The sequence below is a fragment of the Pavona decussata genome, unplaced genomic scaffold (genome assembly GCF_977016875.1).
Source record: "Pavona decussata unplaced genomic scaffold, jaPavDecu1.1 SCAFFOLD_19, whole genome shotgun sequence".
Taxonomy (NCBI): Eukaryota; Metazoa; Cnidaria; class Anthozoa; order Scleractinia; family Agariciidae; genus Pavona; species Pavona decussata.
The window spans coordinates 1894602-1900876 of record NW_028145442.1 but is presented as its reverse complement, the minus strand read 5'-3'; positions in this window follow the sequence as shown (position 1 = coordinate 1900876).

Sequence of the window (6275 nt, the reverse complement as noted above, 5' to 3'; positions counted from 1 at the left end):
TTTTATAAACGCTAATAAATTATACGGGAAAATGAAACCAAAATAAAGTGAAAAGAACGCTAACGGAAAAGAATAAAGAAAATCACATTTTAAAAGTACGCTATAAAACACATTAAAAAATTAAGCACATTAAAAAGCACATTAAAAAACTGAAAGAAGAAACCACGAACGCTTAAAGAAAAATGCGTTTATTTTCTAACAAGAAGTCTGCAAATAAGATCATAGGTTAAACGGTTCCCCGAAAGGAAAAAATAAACACGTACACACAAATACGCACAACAAATACATATGATTTACTTATAAGATTTTTATTTAGTCCGGGACATTATACTTCATAACACAAAGGCTTTAGCTATACTAAGTCTTGAGTAAAAATTACATCAGAAGCTTGAACTTCCACTTCTTGTAAAAACTGTATACAGTATATATAGGTCAGTTTGATACTTCTTACTTAAAAAGACCTGAAATGAGTAAACAGTAGGTTCTGTGTTATTTCTCCTGCGCTGATAAATTACTGAAGCTCGAAATTTCTATCGCGTGATAGTTCCCGAATCAACTATTACGCGATCACGGAAATCAAAAGCAAATATTCTAATTTCTAAAGTATTAATCTACACGTCGTTCAAAACTTAAACAAGAAGTTCCGCTATTAAAGCCCTTCCTTCATTTCACACGTTTGCGGGCGTGAGATGCAAATTAAGACACCGTTCAGTCGTGGAAAGTTGTTGACTCAAGCGTCCTCTGAAAAATATGCCTCAAAATTTTATAATATCACCACAGCAATGTAAGATATCAAGTTTTTATTTGTTTAACAAGGGTTAATCTGAAAACTAAGCCAATTTTATCGGTAAAAGCCGAAGAAAAAGACACATGTTGTTTGTCAGTTGCCTACGCTCTGGTGGTTGATTGACAACTGAAGATGCAAATGGCCTGGCCAGGCCCCTTTCATACCGGAACGTCCTGTTTAACAACAAGATAGGCTCACGTTTTTATTGAATAATGATACAAATAGGTCACGATACGCCCTACTCACTCTACTCACTATCTGTAACAGAACTGCTTTAGATACGTTTTCGGTAAAGTAAAACTGGGCGTTTCGAAAAGGCATTGGTGTTGACTGAGCCTGCAACAATAGTTTGCTGATGGTGACGATTTGGTCACCGATATTCGTCAGCAACTTCGAATAAAAGAATACTTCGAATTAATTAAAAGAGCTGATTTTTCATGAAAAACAAGATGGATATTGGGCCAAAATATTTGTTCAGATTAACTGAACTTGACTGAAAAAGGCAAATATTACTGGGGAGCGACGTTTTATAAACACTAATAAATTATACGGGAAAATGAAACAAAAGTGAGTGAAAAGAACGCTAATGGAAAAGAATAAAGAAAAGCACATTTTAAAAATACACTATAAAACACATAAAAAAATTAAGCACATTAAAAAGCACATTAAAAAACTGAAAGAAGAAACCACGAACGCTTAAAGAAAAATGCGTTTATTTTCTAACAAGAAGATCATAGGTTTAGCGGTTCCCAGAAAGGAAAAATAAACACGTACACACAAATACGCACAGCAAATACATATGATTTACTTATAAAATTTTTATCTAGTCCGGGACATTAGCCTTTATAACACAAAGGCTTTAGCTATACTAAGTCTTGAGTAAAAATTACATCAAAAGCTTGAACTTCCACTTCTTGTGAAAACTATATACAGTATATATAGGTTAGTTTGATACTTCGTACTTAAAAAGACCTTAAACGAGTAAACAGTAGGTTCTGTGTTATTTCTCCTGCGCTGATAAATTATTGATGCTCGAAATTTCTATCGCGTGATAGTTCCCGAATTAACTATTACGCGATCACGGAAATCAAAAGCGAATAATCTAATTTCTAAAGTATTAATCTACTAGTCGTTCAAAACTTAAACAAGAAGTTCCGCTATTAAAGCCCTTCCTTCATTTCACACCTTTATGGGTGTGAGATGCAAATTAAGACGCCTTTCAGTCGTGAAAAGTTGTTGACTCAAGCGTCCTCTGAAAAATATGCCTCAAAATTTTATAATATCACCACAGCAATATGAGATATCAAGTTCTTATTTGTTTAACAAGGGTTATTCTAAAAAGCAAGCCAATTTTATCGGTAAAAGCCGAAGAAAAAGACACATGTTGTTTGTCAGTTGCCTACGCTCTGGTGGTTGATTGACAACTGAAGGTGAGAATGGCTTGGCCAGGCCCCTTTTATACCAGAACTTCCTGTTTAACAACAAGATAGGCTCAAGTTTTTATTGAATACTGATACAAATTGGTCACGATACGCGCTACTCACTCTACTCACTATCTTCAAAAGTACAGCTTTTGACACGTTTTCGGTAAAGCAAAAACGGGGCGTTTCGAAAAGGCGTTGGTGTTGACTGAGCCTGCAACAATAGTTTGCTGATGGTGACGATTTGGTCACCGATATTCGTCAGCAACTTCGAATAAAAGAATACTTCGAATTAATTAAAAGAGCTAATTTTTCATGAAAAAGAAAATGGATATTGGGTCAAAATATTTGTTCAGATTAACTGAACTTGACTGAAAAAGGCAAATATTGCTGAGGAGCGACGTTTTATAAACAAAATTGAAACAAAAGTAAGTGGAAAGAACGCTAATGGAAAAGAATAAAGAAAAGCACCTTTTAAAAGCAAATTATAAAACACATTAAAAAATTAGCACATTAAAAAACAGAAAGAAGAAACCGCGAATGCTTAAGAAAAATGTTTTTATTTTCTAACAAGAAGTCTACAAATAAGATCATATATAGGTTAAACGGTTCCCAGAAGGCTGTTGGTTCTTATCACTCATGGTTTTTCCCTTTTACCCGACAACACCTTTATATAATATAACACAACATATGACAAGCGTCATACTAAGATCTTACATTGTGGACAGGCGAGTACTGTTTATCTATTCTCCAATGGTTCACACGTTTCAAACAAAAAGATTAAATGTATATCCTGTTGTTGCAGATGATGAAAGTTACTCACAAAGCGCATTACCATTGGCAACACCTTCAATTTGCATAAGGATGTTTGCTCAGTCAGAAATTTTCGAACAACAAACAAATTTATGGCTAAGACCCGAACTCACGATTGGTGGCCTTTTTAAACACTCAGTTGTTATATAGTTGTGATAATCGCTGAAAAAACAATTGTCAACTGATGGTGTCACGCAAAAGCGTCAATTTTCTAACTTAATCCAGATAAAAAACGTGTTCATCGACCTAAAAAATTAATTTCATTTTACCAAGCAGTCTACGATATAAATAGAAGAAAGATCCTCGCAGCTAGTACGCAACTTAAGCAGTTGCGAAAAGAAAGCCTGAAAAAAGAAAAAGAAAACGTTCTTTAAAGGCTTTCTATTCGCAACTGCTTAAGTTGCGTACTAACTGCGAGGATCTTTCTTCTATTTAATCTTTCATCTGCAGTTCAGATTTATGTTTCATGAAACTTTTGATACAAAAGCAAAACACGGGGCGTCTCGAAAACGGATTGATGTGGACAGAGCCTTTAACAATAGCTAGTTGATGGTTTGCGGCAATCCCGTTCCCAGAGCCCACGTGCCTTTTGGTCAGCGCCAAGACACGGAGTTCTGGAATAATCAATTTTCGATGCCAAGATTTTAGGAGTTCCGGTTTCACTGCGCAAACTCAGCCGATGGGTGCCTTGGTTTACAATATGGCGTCCAAAGGAGATAAAGTCGATGTGGATGCGTTCTACAAAGGCATACAACACGCACTCGAAAAGCTAGGAAAGCCGAATTTGGCTTTGAAAGAACAGCAATACGAAATTTTGAAAGCGGTTGTGATGATGAAAAGAGATGTTTTAGCAGTTTTACTAACGGGTTTTGGCAAGTCGCTCATGTACCAAAGTTTGGGTCGATTTGGGTTTCATCTTCGATTTCCTGAGAAGTGACTCCGATTATTATACAAATGCCTACCTTCTTAGATCCATGACCAGAACCAAGGACAACTGCATTGACTTTCTGTACTAGGGACAATTCCCTGTTTCTGTAAGGATCAGTAAAATAATGTTTGAATTTTTTATTCTGTGTTTATATTCTGTCACTCGGAATCTTGCATGAACTAAAATACTGTTTATAGCTATGCCTATTGAGCGATTAGACTTACAGCCCGAATGGGCTACGATTCAATAGCCCATGAGAGTGAAGAGGCCATAATTGTTTTAGTATCAACCAAGCCATGAGCCCTAGTTGGCCAAGTATTTTTTACATTTTATGTAAACAATTATTGAGGGAAGTGAGGTAAGTTGTTTACTTTTTGTCACACGTGGTGCTACTAGGTGGTCTGTCACTAATAGACCTAATGTAGCATAGCCAATCAGAATGCAGGATTAGTAATAGATCACTAGTTTGTTGATATTTAAATTGAATCGAGGATTGTAAATCTGTCACCTTTTTTATTTAAGCTATATTTGCTTTATATTTGTCCTAAGAAAAGAGGCTCGTTGGGAGGATAACTTTCATTGACCATGAAAAATTATATAGCATAAGAACCTCATAAGTAGCATTACTTATTGTGTCATCATCCGTTTTAATACCAATGTATGTGTTGTGGTTTAAATTTTTTTTTTTGGTTTAAATTTTTCAAACCAGTTTAATTTTTATTTTCCTTTATGCAGTATTCATTACCATAATCCGAGACAAGGGAAATAAAAGTCAAACTGGTTTGAAAATCTTTAAACCAAAAAAAAATTTGAACCATAACATATGTGCCAACCACTCTGGGAGTGATTGGATATTGAAACAGTGGCATAAGTCAAATTGTGATTTTGTTTCAAATTGTGATTGAGGCATTAGCATTTTTAACAGCAAGGTTAAACATGAAGTACTGTGGCTTGGGAAAAAATACAGTTGAAATAGCATTTTACAATACCTGAAATGAAACGAAATGACCTTTATTAGGGCTCCAAGAAGGCTTTTCAGTCCTAATTTACACAAATGAATTAGTCATTGTCTACAACAGGAAAATAACCTATCAATCCTAATTTACAAATGTATATTAAATATTATCTACAATAAAAAGGGCGTTCAGTGCTAATTTGCAAATAATAATCATCTTACAATGATACAATTAACTATTTGAAAAATATAATTGGAAAAGATAATCTTTCAATTTCGTCTTAAACCTTGATAGGTTATTACAATCAGTGATAGCAGTCGGCAATGAGTTCCACATAGTTACTGATCGGTACAGAAAAGAAAAACGCCACTCCTCCGTTGCCTACAACTACCTGCACCATACAAACGACTTATTGACAACAACAACGAAACAGACAAACAACAGACATTTTACTAACAATAGACCCACGGACTTTTTGCCTAACAAAAGACGGATCGAAACGCACCAATCACTTTTTACAGTCTTCACAGCCAATAACATCACGGCTTACTGACAAACGACCAATAACATCTGGACTTCGTTGACCAATCATGTTAACAACCAGACACGTATATACCACCTACTGACGTTCCACAATTCACTTGACTCTGAAGATGACTTCCGCTCAGGTTGTCGAAACGTCAGTCAAAGTCACCACAAACAGTCCTTCTCAGGACTACACTCACCCGGATGATCATAATTTACGTACTTATGACAGAAAAGATCGCTGCCCAGCAGAAGATTTGTATCCTGGAATATCTAATTTGTTCTTATTTCTAGTATTTTGATCGTGCACAATAGCCCTAGTGACAAAGTGGGAACAGAGATATTGAGGCGCTAGTCCCTTAACACATTTAAACGTGAGAACGCCAGCAGTATATTTCAGCATACTACTAACAGGAAGCCAATTTAAGAGTTATTGTCTGAGAAAACCAGGCAGGTGGTCAAAGATCGAGGTCGGCCAATTCATTCCATAATAACATCATAGTTAGGTTAGGTGGACTTATGGATAAATATACTAAAGTTTGCTCTTCAAGTGTTTTGGTATAGGAGATATGAGATCCACTCTCCATCACCCCCTAAGGTCCTAGTTTTTCTGGTAAATTTGACCCAAATTTGACGGCCAGCAAAAACTGTACAATTTAGCGAGCGTAGTTCGTGTTTTGTACCTGATATAAATGGACATAGAACTTCTTGTAAAAAGCCAGAGATATGCGAAATAAACACAAGTCACTCTACAACATTTAGTTTTGGAATACCGCTATTTCGTATCTGCAAATGGGCAAGAAATTAGCCATTTTCGACTTCACGCAGAACACACAACTAAAAAT